This window comes from Triticum aestivum, chromosome 4B (assembly GCF_018294505.1).
Source record: "Triticum aestivum cultivar Chinese Spring chromosome 4B, IWGSC CS RefSeq v2.1, whole genome shotgun sequence".
Taxonomy (NCBI): Eukaryota; Viridiplantae; Streptophyta; class Magnoliopsida; order Poales; family Poaceae; genus Triticum; species Triticum aestivum.
In genome coordinates this window covers 403,647,617-403,673,667 of record NC_057804.1, presented here as the reverse complement: position 1 = coordinate 403,673,667, position 26,051 = coordinate 403,647,617, and the positions used below count along the sequence as shown (strand labels likewise).

At 44.5% G+C, this 26,051-nt stretch overlaps 1 pseudogene; it reads right to left on the bottom strand.

Moving 5' to 3' along the window:
• LOC123090138 (probable RNA-dependent RNA polymerase 2) overlaps window positions 1–26,051 on the bottom strand; it is a 52,226-nt pseudogene that overhangs the window by 17,224 nt on the left and 8,951 nt on the right.

Below are 26,051 nucleotides of genomic sequence, written 5' to 3'. Positions count from 1 at the left end.
ATTCTAGCATGAATAATAAACATTTATCATGAAATAAGGAAATAAATAATAACTTTATTATTGCCTCTAGGGCATATTTCCTTCAGTCCCCCACTTGCACTAGAGTCAATAATCTAGTTCACATCACCATGTGATTTAACACCAATATTCATATCTGTATATGATTAACACCCATAGTTCACATCATCATGTGACCCACACCCAAAGGGTTTACTAGAGTCAATATTCTAGTTCACATCGCTTATGTGATTAACACCCAAAGAGTACTAAGGTGTGATCATGTTTTGCTCGTGAGAGAAGTTTAGTCAACGGGTCTGTCATATTCAGAGCCGTATGTATTTTGCAAATATTCTATGTCCACAATGCTCTGCACGGAGCTACTCTAGCTAATTGCTCCCACGTTCAATATGTATCCAGATTGAGACTTAGAGTCATCTGGATTGGTGTAAAAGCTTGCATCGTTGTAACCTTTTACAACGGGCTCTTTTATCACCTCCATAATCGAGAAACATCTCCTTAGTCCTCACTAAGGATATTCTTGACCGATGTCCAGTGATCTACTTTTAGATCAAAATTGTATCCCTTTGTCAAACTCAGAGCAAGGTATACAATAGGTCTGGTTCACAGCATAGCATACTTTTATAGAACCTATGACTGAAGCATAGGGAATGACTTTCATTCTCTTTCTATTTTCTGCTGTGGTCGGGATTTGAGTCTTACTCAATTTCATACCTTTGCAACACAGGAAAGAACTCTTTCTTTGACTGTTCCATTTTGAACTATTTCAAAATTTTATCAAGGTATGTACTCATTGAAAAAACTTATCAAGCGTCTTGATCTATCTATATAGATCTTGATGCTCAATGTGTAAGCAGCTTCCCCGAGGTCTTTCTTTGAAAAACTCCTTTCAAACACTCCTTTATGCTTTCCAGAAAATTCTACATCATTTCCAATTAATAATATGTCATTCACATATACTTATCAGAAAGGTTGTAGTGCTCCCACTCACTTTCTTGTAAATACAGGCCTTTCCAAAAGTCTGTATAAAACCATATGCTTTGATCAACTCATCAAAGCGTATATTCCAACTCCGAGATGCTTGCACCAGTCCATTGATGGATCACTGGAGCTTGCACATTTTTTAGCACCTTTATGATTAACAAAACCTTCTGGTTGCATCATATACAACTCTTCTTTAAAAAATCCATTAAGGAATACAGTTTTGACATCCATTTGCCAGATTTCATAAAATGTGGCAATTGCTAACATGATTCAGACAGACTTAAGTATCGATACGAGTGAGAAAATCTCATCGTATTCAACACCTTGAACTTGTTGAAAACCTTTCGCAACAAGTCGAGCTTAGTAGATAGTAACACTACTATCAGTGTCCGTCTTCCTCTTGAAGATCCATTTATACAATATGGCTTGCTGATCATCGGGCAACTCCACCAAAGTCCACACTTTGTTCTCATACATGGATCCCATCTCAGATTTCATGGCCTCAAGCCATTTCGTGGAATTTGGGCTCATCATCGCTTCCTCATAGTTCGTAGGTTCATCATGGTCTAATAACATGACTTCCAGAACAGGATTACCGTACCACTCTGGTGCGGACTGTACTTTGGAAGACCTACGAGGTTTTGCAATAACTTGATCTGAAGTTTCATGATCATCATCATTAGCTTCCTCACTAATTGGTGTAGGAATCACTGGAACTGATTTCTGTGATGAACTACTTTCCAATTCGGGAGAAGGTACAAATTACCTTATCAAGCTCTACTTTCCTCCCACTCACTTCTTTCGAGAGAAACTCCTTCTCTAGAAAGGATCCATTTTTAGCAATGAATATCTTGCCTTCGGATCTGTGATAGAAGGTGTACCCAACAATTTCCTTTGGGTATTCTGTGAAGACGGACTTCTCCGATTTGGGTTTGAGCTTATCAGGATGAAACTTTTTCATATAAGCATCGCAGCCCCAAACTTTAAGAAACGACAACTTGGGTTTCTTGCTAAACCACAGTTCATATGGTGTCGTCTCAACGGATTTAGATGGTGCCCTTTTAACGTGAATGCAGCTGTCTCTAATGCATAACCCCAAAGCAATAATGGTACATCAGTAAGAGACATCATAGATTGCACCATATCCAATAAAGTGCGGTTACGATGTTCGGACACACCATAACATTGTGGTGTTCCAGGTGGCGTGAGCTGTGAAACTATTCCACATTGTTTTAATTGAAGACCAAACTCGTAACTCAAATATTCCTCTCCGCGATCAGATCGCAGAAACTTTATTTTCTTGTTACGATCATTTCTCCACTTCACTCTGAAATTCTTTGAACCTTTCAACTATTTCAGACTTATGTTTCATCAAGTAGATATACCCATATCTGCTCAAATCATCTTGTGAAGGTCAGAAAATAACGATACTTGCCACGAGCATCAACACTCATTGGATCGCATACATCGGTATGTATTATTTCCAACAAGTTAGTAGCTCGTTCCATTGTTCCGAAGAACGTAGTTTTAGTCATCTTGCCCAAAAGGCACGGTTCGCAAGCATCAAATGATTCATAACCAAGTGATTCCAAAAATCCATCTTTATGGAGTTTCTTCATGCGCTTTACACCGATATGACCCAAACGGCAGTGCCACAAATAAGTTGCACTATCATTATTAACTTTGCATCTTTTGGCATCAATATTATGAATATGTGTATCACTACAATTGAGATCGAACAAACTATTTTCATTGGGTGTATGACCATTGAAGGTTTTATTCATGTAAACAGAACAACAATTATTCTCTGATTTTAAATGAATAATCGTATTGCAATAAACATGATCAAATCATATTCATGCTCAACGCAAACGCCAAATAACATTTATTTAGGTTTAACACTAATCCCAAAAGTATAGGGAGTGTGCGATGATGATCATATCAATCTTGGAACTACTTCCAACACTCATCGTCACTTCTCCTTCAACTAGTCTCTGTTTATTCTGTAACTCCTGTTTCGAGTTACTAATCTTAGCAACCGAACAAGTATCAAATACTCAGGGGCTACTATAAACACTAGTAAGGCACACATCAATAATCTGTATATTAAATATACCCTTGTTCACTCTGCCATCCTTCTTATCCACCAAATATTCAGGGCATTTTCGCTTCCAGTGACCATTTCCTTTGTAGTGTAAGCACTCAGTTTCAGGCTTTGGTCTAGCTTTGGTCTTCTTCATGGGAGTGACAACTTGCTTGTCATTCTACTTGAAGTTCCCTTTATTTCCCTTTGCCCTTCTCTTGAAACTAGTGGTCTTGTCAATCATCAACACTTGATGCTCCCTTTTTGATTTCTACCTTCGTCGATTTCAACATCACGAAGAGCTCGGGAATCGTTTTCGTCATCCCTTGCATACTATAGTTCATCACGAAGTTCTAGTAACTTAGTGATGGTGACTAGAGAATTCTATCAATCACTATCTTATCTGGAAGATTAACTCCCACTTGATTCAAGCGATTGAAGTACCCAGACAATCTGAGCACATGCTCACTAGTTGAGCGATTCTCCTCCATCTTTTAGCTATAGAACTTGTTGGAGACTTCACATCTCTCAACTCGGGTATTTGCTTGAAATATTAACTTCAATACCTGCAACATCTTATATGGTCCATGACGTTCAAAACGTCTTTGAAGTCCCGATTCTAAGCCGTTAAGCATGGTGCACTAAACTATCAAGTAGTTATCATATTGAGCTAGCCAGACGTTCATAACGTCTGCATCTGCTCCTGCAATAGGTCTGTCACCTAGCGGTGCATTAAGGACATAATTCTTCTATGCAGCAATGAGGATAAACCTCAGATCACGGATCCAATCCGCATCATTGCTACTAACATCTTTCAACACAATTTTCTCTAGGAACATATCAAAATAAACTTATGAAAGCAACAACGCAAGCTATTGATCTACAACATAATTTGCAAAATACTACCAGGACTAAGTTCATGATAAATTTAAGTTCAATTAATCATATTACTTAAGAACTCCCACTTAGATAGACATCCCTCTAATCCTCTAAGTGATTACATGATCCATTTAACTACACCATGTCCGATCATCACGTGAGATGGAGTAGTTTCAACGGTGAACATCAATATGTTGATCATATCTACTATATGATTCACGCTCGACCTTTCGGTCTCCGTGTTCCGAGGCCATATCTGTTATATGCTAGGCTCGTCAAGTTTAACCTGAGTATTCCGCGTGTGCAACTGTTTTGCACCCGTTGTATTTGAACGTAGAGCCTATCACACCCGATCATCACGTGGTGTCTCAGCACGAAGAACTTTCGCAATGGTGCATACTCAGGGAGAACACTTCTTGATAATTTTAGTGAGAGATCATCTTAAAATGCTACCATCAATCAAAGCAAGATAAGATGCATAAAGGATAAACATCACATGCAATCAATATAAGTGATATGATATGGCCATCATCATCTTGTGCTTGTGATCTCCATCTTCGAAGCACCGTCGTGATCACCATCGTCACCGGCGCGACACCTTGATCTCCATCGTAGCATCGTTGTCGTTTACGCCATCTATTGCTTCTACGACTATCACTACTGCTTAGTGATAAAGTAAAGCAATTACAGGGAGTTTGCATTTCATACAATAAAGCGACAACCATATGGCTCCTGCCAGTTGCCGATAACTTCGGTTACAAAACATGATCATCTCATACAATAAAATATAGCATCACGTCTTGACCATATAACATCACAACATGCCCTACAAAAACAAGTTAGACGTCCTCTACTTTGTTGTTGCAAATTTTACGTGGCTGCTATGGGCTTAGCAAGAACCGTTCTTACCTACGCATCAAAACCACAACGATAGTTCGCCAAGTTAGTGTTGTTTTAATCTTCGCAAGGACCGGGCGTAGCCACACTCGATTCAGCTAAAGTAAGAGAGACAGACACCCGCCAGTCACCTTTAAGCACGAGTGCTCGTAACGGTGAAACCAGTCTCGGGTAAGCGTACGCATAATGTCAGTCAGGGCCGCTTCATCTCACAATACCGCTGAGCCAAAGTATGACATGCTGGTAAGCAGTATGACTTGTATCGCCCACAACTCACTTGTGTTCTACTCGTGCATATGACATCTACGCATAAAACCAGGCTCGGATGCCACTATTGGGGAACGTAGTAATTTCAAAATTTTCCTACGCACACGCAAGATCATGGTGATGCATAGCAACGAGAGGGGAGAGTGTTGTCCACGTACCCTCGTAGACCGTAAGCGGAAGCGTTATGACAACGCGGTTGATGTAGTCGTACATCTTCATGATCCGACCGATCCAAGTACCGAACGTACGGCACCTCCGAGTTCAGCACACGTTCAGCTCGATGACGATCCCCGGACTCTGATCCAGCAAAGTGTCGGGGATGAGTTCCGTCAGCACGACGGCGTGGTGACGATGATGATGTTCTATCGACGCAGGGCTTCGCCTAAGCACCGCAACGATATGACCGAGGTGGAATATGGGGGAGGGGGGCACCACACACGGCTAAGGAACGATCACGAAGATCAACTTGTGTGTCATGGGGTGCCCCCTGCCCCCGTATATAAAGGAGGGAGGGGGGAGGTGCGGCCGGCCAAGGAGGGCGCGCCAAGGAGGATTCCTACTCCCACCGAGAGTAGGATTCCCCCCTTCCAAGTAGTAGGAGTAGGAGTCAAGGAAAGGGGGAAGAGAAGAGAAGGAAGGAGGGGGCGCAGCCCCTCCCCCTAAGTCCAATTCGGACTAGGCCTTGGGGGGGCACCCAAACTCTCCTCTCTCTTTCCCCTAAAGCCCAATAAGGCCCATATACTCCCCGGCAAATTCCCTTAACTCTCCGGTACTCCGAAAAATACCCGAATCACCCGGAACCTTTCCAAACTCCGAATATAGTCGTCCAATATATTGATCTTTACGTCTCGACCATTTCGAGACTCCTCGTCATGTCCCCGATCTCATCTGGGACTCTGAACTCCTTCGGTACATCAAAACTCATAAACTCATAATAAAACTGTCATCGAAACCTTAAGCGTGCGGACCCTACGGGTTCGAGAACTATGTAGACATGAGCTAGAACTATTCTCGATCAATAACCAATAGCGGAACCTGGATGCTCATATTGGCTCCTACATATTCTACAAAGATCTTTATCGGTCAAACCGCATAACAACATACGTTGTTCCCTTTGTCATCGGTATGTTACTTGCCCGAGATTCGATCGTCGGTATCCAATACCTAGTTCAATCTCGTTACCGGCAAGTCTCTTTACTCGTTACGTAATGCATCATCCTGCAACTAACTCATTAGTCACATTGCTTGCAAGGCTTATAGTGATGTGCATTACCGAGAGGGCCCAGAGATACCTCTCCGACAATCGGAGTGACAAAACCTAATCTCAAAATACGCCAACCCAACATGTACCTTTAGAGACACCTGTAGTACTCCTTTATAATCACCCAGTTACGTTGTGACGTTTGGTAGCACCCAAAGTGTTCCTCCGGTAAACGGGTGTTGCATAATCTCATAGTTACAGGAACATGTATAAGTCATGAAGAAAGCAATATCAACACACTAAACGATCAAGTGCTAGGCTAACGGAATGGGTCATGTCAATCACATCATTCTCCTAATGATGTGATCCCATTAATCAAATGACAACACATGTCTATGGTTAGGAAACATAACCATCTTTGATTAATGAGCTAGTCAAGTAGAGGCATACTAGTGACTATATGTTTGTCTATGTATTCACACATGTATCATGTTTCCGGTTAATACAATTCTAGCATGAATAATAAACATTTATCATGAAATAAGGAAATATATAATAACTTTATTATTGCCTCTAGGGCATATTTCCTTCAGTTGCAGGCCGTGGCGCGCGAGTCGTGTCGCCGTCCAGCATCGGTCCTGGTTGGCAAGCCAGTGGAAGAACCGGACACGCGGCGGTGCCCAACTCTTCCATGTCAGTTTCCATGAGGGGCACCTTGTGGACCCATGGAATGTCGCGGCATAGCAAGATTGTGCCATGTAAGTACCGCTGGACGTCCACCTCCAGCGCAATCGGTCAGGCTCGTGCGTGAGAGACATGCTGCACGGCCTGCCATAGCATCAGGTATTGCCCAATCTCGTGGATCCCAAGCACTCCTTTGGATGTCTCGGCCCATGCGTTGCCCATTAGGCCCTCCGCCACCGTTCTTGATTTGCCCACCGCTCTCCAATTACTCAATCAAACTTCAAAGGTAAGCTCCTTATCTTTGCTTCTTGCTATAACTTTTACAATTATGTGTCAGTTGGGCTGATAAGGGGGAAAACACAGGCAGGAAAACGGTCGCTGCAAGGCGGTGGCCGTGGGGTGCAGGATACACTTTGCTGCTGCCATTGTGTGACTATAAACTGACACATCGGCGTGAGGGCTTCTACATCGCGGTGCTCCGCAGGGCAGCAGTTTGGTTGGGTGTTTATACTTTAAATTTGTAATCAGCACCATACATTACAATGGTGAGTTGCGCATACACAAGCAGTCTACTGTAAGATGCATATTAATCTGTTTTTGCAGGTTGATACGAAAAATATACTCTTCATTTGTGGATGTGCCTTCTCTGACATGGGAAAGATTTGTCTCAGAAAGTTTATATGATTGGAGATAATAAAATCTCTACTTTTTGGAACGACCCTTCTTTTATCTATATACTTCCAAAGCGTGTCTGAAAGTATGTGCACTCTGCACTGTGCAAGACATAGCCACTGCCCTTTTGGTTTTGGAAGAATAATATTTCATGAATTGCATGATTATGCTTTGATGAATGCTCTCGAGGAATCAAGCTTGCTTGAAGATGTAAGTTTATTTGATGGTCTTGTGACACTTATGAATTTTTATATTATTATACACTCATATTGATACTAAAGGTAACTTTGGATAACTTCCTACTTATACTGCGAATAATGATCTGCCTGACTCTAGAATTTATTGGGAGGTTGCCAATGCCATTGGTTTCACTCATCTCACTGAAGCTCAACTGGTTCAGGTCCCAAACTTGTTTGCATGTTTTGGTTTCTTTACTGGCTATCTTATTCAAGATCATCTTTATTCTAATTGATGCTTCCAGTAGGTCAGCTTTGTGGTCCAGTATACTAGATCCTACACTGCAGTTTTTCCTTCCCATTTTGTCAACTTCAAAACTAGCTAATATATCTTGTCAGGTTCTCTGGGAGCCCATAAACCAATAGGCAAGCAATAGAAAGAAGTTGTTCAAAATGAATGATGTTAGCATGTGATTTGTTTGCATCAGAAGTTTTGATTAAAGAATTCCTTCTTTGATGATTTATAACAGGAAACATGGCATAACAATGGAAAACGGTGTGGCGAAGCGTGCATTTTCTTCTAGTATTATTGAAATGCTACAGATTGTAAAAAACTGATATTTTGATTATATTTGCAATTGCAAGTATAAAAATTTATATTGGTCAAACAAAACAATCTTCGACCAAAATTAGCAGCAACAACCTAGGAAGAGAAATTAAAATGAATAAATAGTAAGGAATATACCTCAAGTGTAACAACATGATCCATTATGCGTGGCCTTGCTGCAGTATAGTCCATAGGTGAATCAACCTTCTCTGGAATCAGTTTCTCGTCCCAAGTGATAAAATAGAGGTCACCGTCCAAATCGCCCCCGAAGCATTCATTTGGATGAGGCCTGATAAACATCAAAGATTAAAGTCTATATGGACGAGGCCTATTAAACATCAAAGATTAATTGAAGGAGAAAGCAAGCACTGGCAACATCCATTAATAGGTAGAGATGTAAGTATGTAACATGACAGGATATCTATCTAACATGGAAACGAACACGCTGACAAACACTTCAAAAGAGATTTGAGCTCCTCTGCAGGCATTGACAGAGCAATATAAACTCTAGATTATTGTCTTTCAGTTTCAGTATAGCATGCGGCATTACCTTTCTCCTCTTTGAGGGAAGACAACACAATCAACCAGGTTCTTAGTGTACAATCCATGGTCATAGACAGCTTCAAGTACTCTGATGTCACCAGGATGGAGACAAGGATTTTTCGATACTGCAACTTTTCCAACAACAACTGCTGTTTTCTCTTTCCCATTATCTTCAGAAAAATAGGGTTGACAATTATCCTTCTGCTCTTTGCTGCTCTTTGAAATTCTGATGTATACTTGACCATATTCTAATTCACATGTTTCATCCAAACAACCAATAAGAACACAGCCTTTCGGAACATGAATCTTACATCTAGTTCTTATGTCAGTCAGCCTATTATCTTGATGGGCCTTAAGAATCATCAACAGGTAAGGCTCTAAACTTGGTTCATAACCTTCCAGTAAAATTTTTGATGTTGTCTTCGTTTCTGCACTACCAATTTTCCCCAGAACAGAGAGAGCAACTTCTCTATTGGTCAACATTTCATCTAATCACGCATATCATCTTGTTGCATCAACTCAAATATCTCATCTCTTATCCCCAAAGTTGAAAGGAGAGAGATAATTTCACGATTCATATAGCATGGTTGGGATTTGCTGGTACTTGTAATGTTAAACATTTTGCTCTTTGATTCAAATTTCTTCATACTGGGTCGCAGAGAAAGATTACGAAAGGAATCAGGGTCGACAGCAACAACTCCTTTGTAGCCACCATACCTTATTTGAAAAACCGAAGGAGGGTTAGTATAGTCTAATCCAATTCGGCAAGCCATTTCTTTAGCAAATCTCTCAGAGATCTTCCCGACACCATCAGCAAATATATATTTAGTGCCATCAGTTGTGACTTCAATATCTGGAATCTCTTCTACATCCCGTGGTAGGATTTCAAGTGTTTGTCTAGAGGAGCTGAACAGCTGGCCCATTCTAGCCGCACACTTAGATACTGAACGAATTTCTTCAAAGTTGCCCATCCACCTTCTTATATCCTCAACCTTTAGGGAATCATTAGAAGCAAACATCCAAATAGAACTTCCACGAAGTTGACTTGCTGAGAAGGCCAGGAATTCATACTTCTTTGGACCAATGGAAAATCCTTCTTTCAGGATGGATAAAATACGATAATATAGGCTAGTTTTCAAGGGTCGAGAAAAGAACTCTCGTCCAGTTCTAGCTGAGATAACATCTGGAAAAAGCTTGCTCCAGTCTTCATCGACAAAAGTAACTCTAGCAAAGTCAGAAGCATACTGTTTGTGATGCTTAACCACATAATTTGAAAGTTCTTCCTCAGGTCCCAAGCAGTATATTTTGGATGGAGTGATGTGAATTCTGTAACACATCATTAACTTTCCTTCACCTTCAGTCTTACTGGAAAGCAAAGCATCATGGCTCCTCTTCCTGCTGTGAGCCTCCTACTGGATGAATTGCAAAGGTTCATAGCATGTAAGCTCTAACTTGCTCATTTTCTCAAAAATCCTCCTTGAAATATGAACTGGTATTTCTTCAAGAGCTTTAAACAGATCAGCATTAACATGTTTGTCAACTATCTTCCCCATGTGAACAAGAGAATTGAGACGAAAAAGAACTTCATACGACACTGAACAACCACTTGGGCAGTTAACAAGGGGAACGACTTTGGACAACGGGCCAAAAACTTCCATTGAAGAAATGACCAATTCCCCTAACTCTCCTGACAAAGGTAAGCTATTGAGAATAAATGACACCGGTGCACCTTCATCAAGTACGAGGGCAAGAGTTGAACACTTCCCAAAAGAGTGGTAAGGTGTAAAATCTAGTGCTCTGACCCAGGTAAACTTTGCATCCTCCTTGCATGCATGAAAGCGGTCATCTGAGAACCTTGAATAAACTGCAGGCCCAGAAATTGTTGTGCATATTCTTGGTGCATACATGAGCTGAAACAAATATTAAATTAACATTAGTCAAGATAATATATATTTTACCAACTTCAGAATTATAGAAAGAATTAAAAGAGTGTTGCACCTGCCCAACTTATAGTCTAAGAAGTATGACAATCAGTAAATTTAGAAAAGTAACGGTGATGTGTATTCATCAGATAAGCTTCATATCCATTTCACTCTAGTTAGTAACCACCAACAGAGTGGAAATAAAAGCAACACCGCTATCCATCTTACTTTATGGGCTCTAACGCATAATTGCAAACCAGACCACTGTGATGGTTGACTCTAGTTTACTGACTCTAGAATTTGTCAATTTTTTAGCGCACGCAAGTATTGTGGGAGGAAGTACAACTAGAGCTTCCTCCTTCAAAGTTCAACCACAAGATGTTCCTGTTAGGAAATATGCAACTTGTATTCCCATGGGGCCATAGGCCAGTATATATACATGTACAGGTGCAAGTAATATGCAGAAAACCGCTTATACAATGAGGTAAAGACAAAAGGCTACATGGCTATATAAATATAACTCTAACACCCCCCCCCCCTCAAACTCATGGTGGATAAACAACACTGAGTTTGGAGAGATAGAAGCCATGCTGTGCTCTAGTTTGGGCCTTCGTAAAGAAATCCGCCAACTGTAACTCGGAAGGCACATACTGAAGAGCAATAACCCGATCCTGCACACCAGCGCGCATATAAAAAGCATCAACACCAATATGCTTGGTGAGCTCATGCTTCACAGGGTTGCGCGCAATGCTAATAGCACCTGTACTGTCAGACAGTAGAAGAGTAGGTGTAGTGACAGAAACACCAAAATCCTGAAGCAACCACCGTAAACAAGTCACCTCTGCCGTCAAAAGAGCCATAGCCCGCAACTCAGCCTCTGCACTCGAACGGGAAACTGCAATCTGTTTCTTTGTCTTCCAGGCAATGAGTGAACCACCAAGAAAAACACAGTAAGCAGAAAGTGAACGGTGATCCGAGGGATAACTAGCCCACGTAGCATCCGAATAGGCCTAAAGCTGTAATGAACCGGAGCGAGGAAAGAATAGACGGTGAGAGATCGTGCCCCGAAGATATCGGAGAACACGAAGGAGGTGACTGTAGTGAACCGAAGTGGGAGCAGAGACAAACTGACTCGGAATATGGACCGGATAAGATATATCCGGTCGAGTGACAGCTAGATAGACAAGACTCCCAACAAGATGACGATAACGCGTGGTCAGACAAGGGGTCACCATCAGTATCACGGAGGTGAACGTTGAGCTCCATGGGAGTCTCAACAGTGCGCTCATCAGTGAGAGCAGCACGAGGAAGAAGATCCTGGATATACTTTTCCTGGGAAATAAAAAAGCCATCAGAGGTAGAAGAGACTTCGATCCCAAGAAAGTAGCGAAGAGGGCCCAGATCAGACATCAGAAACTGCTCACTAAGACGGGCCTTCACAAAGGCAATATACTCAGGGTCGTCGCCAATGATGATCATGTCATCAACATAGAGAAGAAGAAGGGTCCGACCACGAGCGGAAATGTGGACAAATAACGCTGGATCATGATCACTCGCTGAAAAACCAGCGGCAGTCACCACAGAGGCAAAACGCTCAAACCAGGCGTGAGGGGCTTGCTTAAGACCATAGAGAGAGCGACGAAGACGACATACCATGCCATCAGGAACAGAATACCCAAGTGGGGGCTGCATGTATACCTCCTCACGCAGCTCACCATTAAGAAAGGCATTCTTAACATCAAGCTGAGAAACAGACCAATGGCGAATAGAGGCCACAGCAAGAAGTGTGCGGATAGTGGTCATATGGGCCACATGAGCAAATGTCTCATCGTAATCACGACCATGCTCCTGCTGAAAACCATGAGCAACAAGACGAGCTTTGTAACGCTCAAGAGAACCATCAGAGTGAGTCTTAACCTTGTAGAGCCACTTACAAGTGATGGGACGAACACCGGGAGGAAGAGAAACAAGATCCCATGTGCCAGTGCGCTCAAGAGCAGCAAGCTCCTCTGCCATCGCAAACTGCCATTCAGGATGAACAACAGCATCGCGATAAGACGTAGGCTCAGGTACAGCCGAAAGAGCATATCGACTAGCAGAATAGCGGTCAGGGGGAGGGCGAGGCCGAGCCCGAAGACCATAAGTCAGCTGGGATGAGGAGGAGGACACACCAGAAGTAGATGGCACGTCAGTGGATTTATCCACAACATGTGGACGACGAGTATAATGAAAAGGGAAGGAGGGAAGAAGTGAAATCACTGGAGGTGGAGACGAGGAATATAGCGATGATGAAGGTGGAGAAGGGGAAGGTATCGGTGATGAAGGTGGAGATGGGAAATGTGTCAGTGATGAAGGTGGAGAGTCATGCGATGAGGGAGGGGAAGAATCCGTAGGAGAGGATGGCGTCAGATCTGCAACAGCATGACGAGGAATAGGAATACTAGGCACCGAGGGAGGCGTGTCAGGAAAAGTGAGGAAAGAGATATCCTCCACTGAAAAGGTCGAGGAAGATGGACGCGGGTAGAAAGGACGAGACTCATCAAAAGTTACATCTCGAGAAATACGCATCCGACGACCGATAGGATCCCAACAACGATAGCCCTTGTGCTCGTCACTATAGCCTAAGAAGACACACTCAACAGACTGAGCGGTCAGTTTGGTGCATTCACGAGGGGCAAGAAGAACATAGCAAACACAACCAAACAAACGAAGTGCCGAGTAATCGGGAGAATGATCAAAGAGACGCTCGAAAGGAACGCCACCCTGCAAAGCAGCGGAAGGCTGAAGGTTGATGAGATAGGCGGAAGTGGAGATAGTCTCGGCCCAAAAATGAGGCGGAAGAGAGGCGGCGATCATCATCGTACGAGGCGTCTCAAGAAGGTGACGATGCTTGCGCTCAAACACGCCATTCTGAGCATGAGCACCAGGACAAGAGAACTGGGCAAGAGTACCCTGCTCAGCAAGGACTCCTGAAAGTGCAACTATCCCTAGGTGGTTTTGGTAATTCATAACAACATATAGCTCATTGAGCTAATGCTATTCCAAGACTATTATTTCAGGAAAGCTCAATGAATGGCATGGCATGGATGATGAAAGTGGATCCCTCAAAATACTAAGGACAAAGGATTGGCTCAAGCTCAAAAGCTCAAGACTCTTCATTTTATATTTTAGTGATCCAAGATCACATTGAGTCTATAGGAAAAGCCAATACTATCAAGGAGGGATGAGGTGTTGCTTAATGAGCCTCTTGCTTCATGTGCTTAGTGATATGCTCAAAAACCCTCAGCTACTTTTCCACATCCACAAATGACCTAAACCCAAAGCCAAAACCGGTCACACCGATTCTTCCTATCCGGCGCCACCGATTCCAAAAGTCATAGCCACTGCCACAAACCCTAAACAAATCGGTTCTACCGATAGGGATCTCAGTCTCACCGAGATGGGATTATAATCTCTCTGTTTCCCTTCGTAACGTTTCGGTCTAACCGAATTGAGCGATCGGTCCCACCGAGATTGCAATGTAAACTCTCTGTTTCCCTTTTGTAACATTTGGGTCTCACCGAAAAGAGCAAATCGGTCCCACCGAGTTTACCTGACCAACTCTCTGGAAAGCTTATTACCAAAATCGGTCTCACCGAGTTTGTGTAATCGGTCTTACCGAGATTACGTTATGCCCTAACCCTAACCGAATCGGTCTCACCGAGATGCATGTCAGTCCCACCAAAAATCCTAACGGTCACTAGGTTTGCTAAATCGGTCCGATCGAGTCTGTTGAATCGGTCCCATCGAGTTTGGTAAATTGTGTGTAACGGTTAGATTTTGTGTGGAGGCTATATATACCCCTCCACCTCCTCTTCATTCGTGGAGAGAGCCATCAGACTAAACCTACACTTCCAACTTACCATTTCTGAGAGAGAACCACCTACTCATGTGTTGAGGCCAAGATATTCCATTCCTACCATATGAATCTTGATCTCTAGCCTTCCCCAAGTTACTTTCCACTCAAATCTTCTTTCCACCAGATCCATATCCTCTGAGAGAGAGTTGAGTGTTGGGGAGACTATCATTTGAAGCACAAGAGCAAGGAGTTCATCATCAACGCACCATTTGTTACTTCTTGGAGAGTGGTGTCTCCTAGATTGGCTAGGTGTCACTTGGGAGCCTCCGACAAGATTGTGGAGTTGAACCAAGGAGTTTGTAAGGGCAAGGAGATCGCCTACTTCGTGAAGATCTACCGCTAGTGAGGCAAGTCCTTCGTGGGCGACGGCCATGGTGGGATAGACAAGGTTGCTTCTTCGTGGACCCTTCGTGGGTGGAGCCCTTCGTGGACTCGCGCAACCGTTACCCTTCGTGGGTTGAAGTCTCCATCAACGTGGATGTACGATAGCACCACCTATCGTAACCACGCCAAAAACATCCGTGTCTCCAATTGCGTTTGAATCCTCCAAACCCTTCCCTTTACTTTCTTGCAAGTTGCATGCTTTAATTTCTGCTGCCTATATACTCTTTGCATGCTTGCTTGAATTGTGTGATGATTGCTTGACTTGTCCTAAGATAGCTAAAATCTGCCAAACTCTACAATTGGAAAAAGGTTAAGCTTTTAATTGGTCAAGTAGTCTAATCACCCCCTCTCTTGACATACTTTAAGGTCCTACAACTCCACGCAACATCTTGGAGATATACTCTCCAGCAGAGTCAACACGGAAAACACGAATAGGAGTAGAGAACTGAGTGTGAACCATGGCAGCAAAATGCTTATAGATAGATAACACCTCACTACGAGAAGACATAAAATATATCCAGGTGTATCGAGAGAAATCATCTATAAAGATAATATAGTAGCGATGACCTCCTTTCGAGCCAAATGGAGCCGGACCCCAAACATCGGAGTGAACAAGGTGAAAAGGACGCTGAGACACAGTGTCGCTATGAGGATAAGGTAACTGGACCTTTTTACCAAGCCGACAACCCTGACAGTCTAAAGACACACCGCCGGAGACGGATCCAAGAAGACCACGTCGAACTAAGGATGAGAGACGAGAGCCACACAAGTGACCAAGGCGATGATGTCACTGCTGAAAAGAGCTGGTAGACAAGGCAACAAAGGGGGAAAGACCGGCGGCAGTGGCAACGGAGGGAAGGTGAAGCCAGTCAAGCTCCCAGAGACCCTGAGAGTCACGGTGCCGTGGGCCAGCACCAAGGAGAGCACCAGTGGAACGGTCTAGAACAGAACATGAGTCAAAGTCAAGAATGACCCGACAACCAGAGTCAACAATCTGACCACCGAAAATAAGCTGCATGGTAAGTCGAGGAACATGAGCAACATCAGGAACATGAAAAGACGAAGGTGATCCCACATTGCCAGAAGAGTCGGTAGCAGAACCAGCAGAACCCGTCGGTGAAGAACCAGAGGAAGCGGCTAGCAGGTATCGAAGTCGCGTAATCTCCTGCTCAGTCAGGAGCTCAACTGGAGAGGTGGACGGAGATGCACCCGTGGAAGCCGCTAGAGGAGGCGGTGTAGCATAAACATCATCGTCTATAGAGGCCATGAAGAAGACGAGGGTGCATGTAGACAAGCCCCAAGCGCCAAGGGAAGGCGTGTGTCGATGGAGTCATATGCACCAGCACAACCGGTGAAAGTCGCGAAAGAAGTCGGTGTAGAGCGACAAACACCATGTGCGGAGGTTGCCAGAGGAGTCGCTGAATAGTGACCGTCTATAGAAGTCGACATAAAGCAACCATCACCATCGGCTGTAGAAGTCGACATAAGGCAACCATCAGCATCAGCGGAAGAACTCCGAGAAAACAACGGAGGAGCACCAAGCACCGAGACACGACACATGTGCGAGACGGGATCAATGTAGGGAACACCGTCAACATCCATCTGGCAACCAGAGAGATGCATACTCGAGGAACTCTTTTTTTTAACTCTCACAGTCGGCGGCTGAGGCACCACGCAGCACCAAGGAGCAGTAGTAGCACCGCGTAGGAGCACGTACACCACCAGATCGAGAGGAACGGATGAGACAACACGTGGCAGCAAGTAGCACGTAGCAGCACCAGGTACAAGCAGTACGCTCCTTTGTTGTTGACGAAGAAAAGAGCTGGTGCTGGAGGCTAGGAACGGCAGCAGTAGACGAACACCTAGGCTGCGGCGGGTGATCCAGCAGGCGGGCAGTGGATCAAGGCGACCCGATCTGGAGGGCGCGACCAACAGAGAATCGGGTGCGGACGAACACAACGGCGATCAGGAGAGTTGTGGTTGTGCGTACACAGATGAGCAGCAGCAGTCGGCCGGAGAGAGGAGCAGCGGCAATCAACGCCGGAAATTGGATCGAAGAGCGCGAGTTGCGCGTGCGAGAAAAAAAACCCTAGGGCTTTAATACCATGTTAGTAAATATGCAACTTGTATTCCCATGTGGCCATAGGCCAGTATATATACATGTACAGGTGCAAGTAATATGCGAAAAACCCTTTATACAATGAGGTAAAGACAAAAATAAATATAACTCTAACAGTTCCCATATTTGACATACTGGATACCAGTAGATCCATATAATATCTGGCTGTAACATTTGCCGATATATAAGTAGTAAAAAAGACTGGTAGCACATATTATCTATTTTGGCACTAAATGCTCCAGAAATTTGTCCACGACATGCATTGGAAAGAAAAAGAAGGCACATCCAATTCATTAATCCAACAGGACATAATTTCGTACGAGCCAAGGTTCTGAAAGCCCATTAACTATATATGGTTATGTCTGAAAACAAGCAACCGTTTGGATAGTTAGGATATCACGTAGTGAAACAACTCTATATGTTTAGACTGTAAGGATGTGTTTGTTTGGGCTCTTTTTACCGGCTCCTACAGCTTCTGGCCCAAAAAAGCCGGAGCCCAAGCAAACGGGCTATTTTTGCACCAGCTCCACGCAGCCCTCCTGTGGAGGGCTCCGAAAAAAATCGAGTAGAAGCCACAGGTGAGAAATCGGGCTTCTGCTCCTCGCAGATGGCTCCAAAGTGACCAATGACCAATTTTCCCTCCCACAAAATCATACTACAACAGAAATGCCCTTACCAGTTCGATCAGTTCCCATCGATCCGAGCAGTTTTCCCATCTGTCTCTGTCATCTCTCTCACAGCAGTGTCCCTCCCGCCACCGCCGCGAAGCCCGCGACTCCCTCTCGCCACCGACCCCGCTGGCCGCAGCCGCGGATCCCGCTACTCCCTCCCGCTGCCCCGAGATCCCTCGGCAACGGCGCCGCCATCATGAGTTGCCTCAGCAACTGTTAAACATAGGATTTGTGGGAACTGGCTCAACCCTCTAGGGTTGGCCTATCACATATATTTATAAGATTACACAATATACAGATTACACAGTTGGGCTACATTACAAAGTCTAACACCTTCCCTCAATCTCAACTCACTCCTGATGCATCTAGGAGGTTGAGATTGCGCCTACAGACCTCGAACATAGGAGAAGGTAGAGGCTTGATGAAGATGTCGGCAAGTTGATCCTTCGAGGAGATAAACTTGATCTGTAGTAGCTTATGTGCAACACGTTCCCTTACAAAATGATAGTCAATTTCAATGTGTTTGGTTCGTGCATGGAACACCAGGTTTGTCGAAAGAAACGTAGCACCGATGTTGTCACACCAAAGAACTGGAGGATGTGACTGGGAGATTCCCAGCTCTCGAAGTAAAGACTCGATCCAGATAAGCTCAGCAGTCGCATTGGCAACTGCTTTGTACTCGGCTTCTGTGCTGCTGCGAGAAACAGTGGCTTGCTTGCGTGGGCTCCAGGCGATCAAATTAGGACCCAAAAATACAGCATATCCCCCCGTGGATCGCCTGTCATCCGGACACCCAGCCCAATCAGCATCTGAAAACATAGATAGAACGGCAGAGGAACTAGGTCGCAGATGAAGACCATAGGAGATAGTGAGACGCACATAACGAAGAATGCGCTTCACAGCAGACCAGTGCACATCAGTAGGTGAATGAAGATACTGACATACCCTGTTAACCGCAAAGGAAAGATCAGGGCGTGTGATCGTCAGATACTGCAAACCACCAACAATACTCTGATACTCCGTTGCATCCTTAGAAGACAAAATAGTACCAACAGTCCGAGAGCTTGTCAGTGGAGGACATTGGCGTGGGGGATGGCTTACACTTGAGCATACCAGCAGGGCACAAGAGGTCAAGAGAGTACTTCTTCTGGGTGAGAGCTAAGCTGCCACGAGACTGATGCGCAACTTCAATGCCCGGGAAGAAGTGTAGCTGTCCCAAATCTTGAACCGCAAAATCTCTGCCAAGTGCAGTCACAAGAGCATCAGCAACCGTTGCAGAGGAGCTGACCAGAATAATGTCATCCACGTACACAAGCAAATACACAGTCACACTGGGGTGTTGAAATAAGAACAACGAGTTGTCAGCTGTCGACGGAACGAAGCCATGAGTACGAAGAGCCGAAGCAAGACGAGCATGCCAGGCACGAGGCGCCTGTTTCAGTCCATAGAGAGCCTTCGTCAGACGACAGAGATGATGAGGCTGATCATGATCAACGAACCCTGGTAGCTGCCGCATGTAAACCTCCTCTTCAAGCAGCCCATGGAGAAAAGCATTCTGCACATCAAGTTGTCGAAGAGACCAACCACGAGAGATTGCAAGAGACAGGAGAAGCCGAATAGTAGTAGGCTTGACAACCAGGCTGAATGTATCCTCATAGTCCAGACCCTGACGCTGTTTAATCCCTCTAGCCACAAGACGCGCCTTGTAGCGCTCAATAGATCCGTCCGCATGTCTCTTGACTTTGAAAACCCACTTCAAATCAATGATGTTCACTCGAGGCGGAGGGGGAACCAATGTCCATGTCTCATTATGCATAAGAGCGTGGTACTCTTGCTCCATAGCAGCCCGCCAGTGAGGGATACTCATAGTGGCCTCATAGTTGCGTGGTTCATCAGTGGGATCTGCAACAGCATTAGCAAGACAGGTAGCCAAGTATGTGACAGTACCATCATGACGCTGCTTGGGTTGAACGATGTCGCTGCAGCTGCGAGTATGCGGGCGTTGCGGTGCAACGGGAACAGGAGCAGGGGGCACCAATCCTTGAGGCGTCGACGACGGCAGGTCGGGCGACAAGGGCCCAGGCGAGAGCCCAAGCGAGGCGACGGTAGGCCCAACTGACCCAGGTGAGAGGGGCGGCAGAGACATACGGGCGGGCGACGTAGGCGATGACGGAGGCGGGGCCGGGCGTGGAGACGGTGACGAGGACCGCTCAAGCCGCTCGGGTGAGCCGTCAGGGACGTGGGCTGCGCCTCGGCTGACACCAGCCCAGGTACGGAGGCCATTGCTGGTCCAGTTGCATGGGCGGGCGTGGTTCCAGAGGCGGGGTCGAAGACGGGAGGCGGTGAAGGAAATATGCCCTAGAGGCAATAATAAAGTTATTATTTATTTACTCATATCATGATAAATGTTTATTATTCATGCTAAGAATTGTATTATCCGGAAACATGATACATGTGTGAATACATAGACAAACATAATGTCACTAGTATGCCTCTACTTGACTAGCTCATTAATCAAAGATGGTTATGTTTCCTAACCATAGACATGTATTGTCATTTGATTAACGAGATCACATCATTAGGAGAATAATGTGATTGACTTGACCCGTTCTGTTAGCCTAGCACTTGATCGTTTAGTATGTTGCTATTGCTTTCTTCATGACTTATACAAAGGTCCTACAACTATGAGATTATGCAACTCCCGTTTACCGGAGGAACACTTTGTGTGCTACCAAACGTCACAACGTAACTGGGTGATTATAAAGGTGCTCTACAGGTGTCTCCAAAGGTACATGTTGAGTTGGCGTAATTCGAGATTAGGTTTTGTCACTCCGATTGTCGGAGAGGTATCTCTGGGCCCTCTCGGTAATACACATCACTTAAGCCTTGCAAGCATTGTAACTAATGAGTTAGTTACGGAATGATGTATTACGGAATGAGTAAAGAGACTTGCCGGTAACGAGATTGAACTAGGTACTGGATACCGATGATTGAATCTCGGGCAAGTAACATACCGATGACAAAGGGAACAATGTATGTTGTTATGCGGTTTGACCGATAAAGATCTTCGTAGAATATGTAGGAGCCAATATGAACATCCAGGTTCCACTATTGGTTATTGATCGGAAATAGTTCTAGGTCATGTATACATAGTTCTCGAACCCATAGGGTCCGCACGCTTAACATTACGATGACAGTTTTATTATGAGTTTATAAGTTTTGATGTACCGAAGTTTGTTCAGAGTCCCGGATGTGATCATGGACATGACGAGGAGTATCAAAATGGTCTAGACATAAAAATTGATATATTTGGAAGCCTATGTTTGGACATCGGAATGGTTCCGGGTGAAATCGGGATTTTACCGGAACACCGGGGGGTTACCGGAACCCTCCCGGGGGTTAATGGGCCTTAGTGGGCCATGAGGGAGAAGAGGAGGGCCGGCCAGGGTAGGCCGCGTGCCCCCTCCCCCTAGTCCGAATAGGACAAGGAAGGGGGGGCGCCCCCCTTTCCTCTTTCCCTTCCCCCAAGTCCTAATCCAACTAGGAAAGGGGGGGGGAGTCCTACTCCCGGTGGGAGTAGGACTCCTCCGGCGCGCCTCCTCCTAGGGCCGGCCGCACCCCCCCCCCCGTGCTCCTTTATATACGGGGACAGGGGGCACCCTAGACACACAAGTTGATCTACGGATCGTTCCTTAGCCGTATGCGGTGCCCCCCTCCACCATATTACACCTCGGTCATATCGTCACGGAGTTTAGGCGAAGCCCTGCGCCGGTAGAACATCATCATCGTCACCACACTGTCGTGCTGACGGAACTCATCCCCGACACCCTGCTGGATCGGAGTCCGGGGAACGTCATCGAGCTGAACGTGTGCTGAACACGGAGGTGCCGTACGTTCGGTGCTTGGATCGGTCGGATCGTGAAGACGTACGACTACATCAACCGCGTTGTCATAACGCTTCCACTTTTGGTCTACGAGGGTACGTGGACACACTCTCCCCTCTCGTTGCTATGCATCACCATGATTTTGCGTGTGCGTAGGAATTTTTTTGAAATTACTATGTTCCCCAACAGTGGTATCAGAGCCAGGTTTTATGCGTTGATGTTATATGCACGAGTAGAACACAAGTGAGTTGTGGGCGATACAAGTCATACTGCTTACCAGCATGTCATACTTTGGTTCGGCGGTATTGTGAGATGAAGCGGCCCGGACCGACATTACGCGTACGCTTACGCGAGACTGGTTTCACCGTTACGAGCACTCGTGCTTAAAGGTGGCTGGCGGGTGTCTGTCTCTCTCACTTTAGCTGAATCGAGTGTGGCTACGCCCGGTCCTTGCGAAGGTTAAAACAACACTAACTTGATGAACTATCGTTGTGGTTTTGATGCGTAGGTAAGAACGGTTCTTGCTCAGCCCGTAGCAGCCACGTAAAATTTGCAACAACAAAGTAGAGGACGTCTAACTTGTTTTTGCAGGGCATGTTGTGATGTGATATGGTCAAGACGTGATGCTATATTTTATTGTATGAGATGATCATATTTTGTAACCGAAGTTATCGGCAACTGGCAGGAGCCATATGGTTGTCACTTTATTGTATGAAATGCAAACGCCCTGTAATTGCTTTACTTTATCACTAAGCGATAGCGATAGTCGTAGAAGCAATAGATGGCGGAACGACAACGATGCTACGATGGAGATCAAGGTGTCGCGCCGGTGACAATGGTGATCACGACGGTGCTTCGGAGATGGAGATCACAAGCACAAGATGATGATGGCCATATCATATCACTTATATTGATTGCATGTGATGTTTATCCTTTATGCATCTTATCTTGCTTTGATTGACGGTAGTATTTTAAGATGATCTCTCACTAAAATTATCAAGAAGTGTTCCCCCTGAGTATGCACTGTTGCCAAAGTTCGTCGTGCCCAGACACCACGTGATGATCGGGTGTGATAAGCTCTACGTCCATCTACAACGGGTGCAAGCCAGTTTTGCACACGCAAAATACTCAGGTTAAACTTGACGAGCCTAGCATATGCAGATATGGCCTCGGAACACGGAGACCGAAAGGTCGAGCATGAATCATATAGTAGATATGATCAACATAGTGATGTTCACCATTGAAAACTACTCCATCTCACGTGATGATCGGTTATGGTTTAGTTGATTTGGATCACGTGATCACTTAGATGACTAGAGAGATGTCTGTCTAAGTGGGAGTTCTTAAGTAATATGATTAATTGAACTTAAATTTATCATGAACCTAGTACCTGATAGTACTTTTGCTTATCTATGTTTGTAGATAGATGGCTCGCGTTGTTGTTCCGTTGAATTTTAATGCGTTCCTTGAGAAAGCAAAGTTGAAAGATGATGGTAGCAATTACACGGACTGGTTCGTAACTTGAGGATTATCCTCATTGCTGCACAGAAGAATTACGTCCTGGAAGCACCGCTGGGTGCCAGGCCTGCTGCAGGAGCAACACCAGATGTTGTGAACGTCTGGCAGAGCAAAGCTAATGACTACTCTATAGTTCAGTGTGCCATGCTTTACGGCTTAGAACCGGGTCTTCAACGACGTTTTGAACGTCATGGAGCATATGAGATGTTCCAGGAGTTGAAGTTAATATTTCAAGCAAATGCCTGGATTGAGAGATATGAAGTCTCCAATAAGTTCTACAGCTGCAAGATGGAGGAGAATAGTTCTGTCAGTGAGCATATACTCAAAATGTCTAGGTATAATAATCACTTGATTCAACTGGGAGTTAATCTTCCGGATGATAGCATCATTGACAGAATTCTCCAATCACTGCCACCAAGCTACAAGAGCTTCGGGATGAACTATGATATGCAAGGGATGAACAAGACAATTCCCGAGCTCTTCGCAATGCTAAAAGCTACGGAGGTAGAAATCAAGAAGGAGCATCAAGTGTTGATGGTCAACAAGACCACTAGTTTCAAGAAAAAGGGCAAAGGGAAGAAGAAGGGGAACTTCAAGAAGAACAGCAAGCAAGTTACTACTCAAGAGAAGAAACCCAAGTCTGGACCTAAGCCTGAAACTGAGTGCTTCTACTGCAAGCAAACTGGTCACTGGAAGCGGAACTGCCCCAAGTATTTGGCGGATAAGAAGAATGGCAAGGTGAACAAAGGTATATGTGATATACATGTTATTGATGTGTACCTTACTAGAGCTCGCAGTAGCACCTGGGTATTTGATACTGGTTCTGTTGCTAATATTTGTAACTCGAAACAGGGACTACGGAATAAGCGAGCACTGGCCAAGGACGAGGTGACGATGCGCGTGGGAAACGGTTCCAAAGTCGATGTGATCGCGGTCGGCACGCTACCTCTACATCTACCTTTGGGATTAGTTTTAGACCTAAATAATTGTTATTTAGTGCCAGCGTTGAGCATGAACATTATATCTGGATCTTGTTTGATGCGAGACGGTTATTCATTTAAATCAGAGAATAATGGTTGTTCTATTTATATGAGTAATATCTTTTATGGTCATGCACCCTTGAAGAGTGGTCTATTTTTATTGAATCTCGATGGTAGTGATACACATATTCATAATGTCGAAGCCAAAAGATGCAGAGTTGATAACGATAGTGCAACTTATTTGTGGCACTGCCGTTTAGGTCATATCGGTGTAAAGCGCATGAAGAAACTCCATGCTGATGGACTTTTGAAATCACTTGATTATGAATCACTTGGTACTTGCGAACCATGCCTCATGGGCAAGATGACTAAAATGCCATTCTCCGGAACTATGGAGCGAGCAACTGATTTGTTGGAAATCATACATACTGATGTTTGTGGTCCAATGAATGTTGAGGCTCGCGGCGGGTATCGTTATTTTCTCACCTTCACAGATGATTTGAGCAGATATGGGTATATCTACTTAATGAAACACAAGTCTGAAACATTTGAAAAGTTCAAAGAATTTTAGAGTGAAGTGGAAAATCATCGTAACAAGAAAATAAAGTTTCTATGATCTGATCGTGGAGGAGAATATTTGAGTTACGAGTTTGGTTTACATTTGAAACAATGCGGAATAGTTTCGCAACTCACGCCACCCGGAACACCACAACGAAATGGTGTGTCCGAACGTCGTAATCGTACTTTACTAGATATGGTGCGATCTATGATGTCTCTTACTGATTTACCGCTATCATTCTGGGGTTATGCTTTAGAGACGGCCGCATTCACATTGAATAGGACAACATCAAAATCCGTTGAGACGACGCCTTATGAATTGTGGTTTGGCAAGAAACCAAAGTTGTCGTTTCTTAAAGTTTGGGGCTGCGATGCTTATGTGAAGAAACTTCAACTAGATAAGCTCGAACCTAAATCGGAGAAATGTGTCTTCATAGGATATCCAAAAGAGACTATTGGGTACACCTTCTATCACAGATCCGAAGGCAAGACATTCGTTGCTAAGAATGGATCCTTTCTAGAGAAAGAGTTTCTCTCGAAAGAAGTGAGTGGAAGGAAAGTAGAACTTGATGAGGTAACCATACCAACTCCCTTATTGGAAAGTAGTTCATCACAGAAATCGGTTTCTGTGACACCTACACCAATTAGTGAGGAAGTTAATGATGATGATCATGAAACTTCAGATCAAGTTGTTACTGAACTTTGTAGATCAACCAGGGTAAGATCCACACCAGAGTGGTATGGTAATCCTATTCTGGAAGTCATGATACTAGATCATGGAGAACCTACGAACTATGAAGAAGCGATGGTGAGCCCAGATTCCGCAAAATGGCTTGAAGCCATGAAATCTGAGATGGGATCCATGTATGAGAACAAAGTGTGGACTTTGGTTAACTTGTCCGGTGGTCGGCAAGCAATAGAGAATAAATGGATCTTCAAGAAGAAGACTGACGCTGACGGTAATGTTACTATTTACAAAGCTCGACTTGTTGCAAAAGGTTTTCGACAAGTTCAAGGGGTTGACTACGATGAGACCTTCTCACCCGTAGCGATGCTTAAGTCTGTCCGAATCATGTTAGCGATTGCCGCATTTTATGATTATGAAA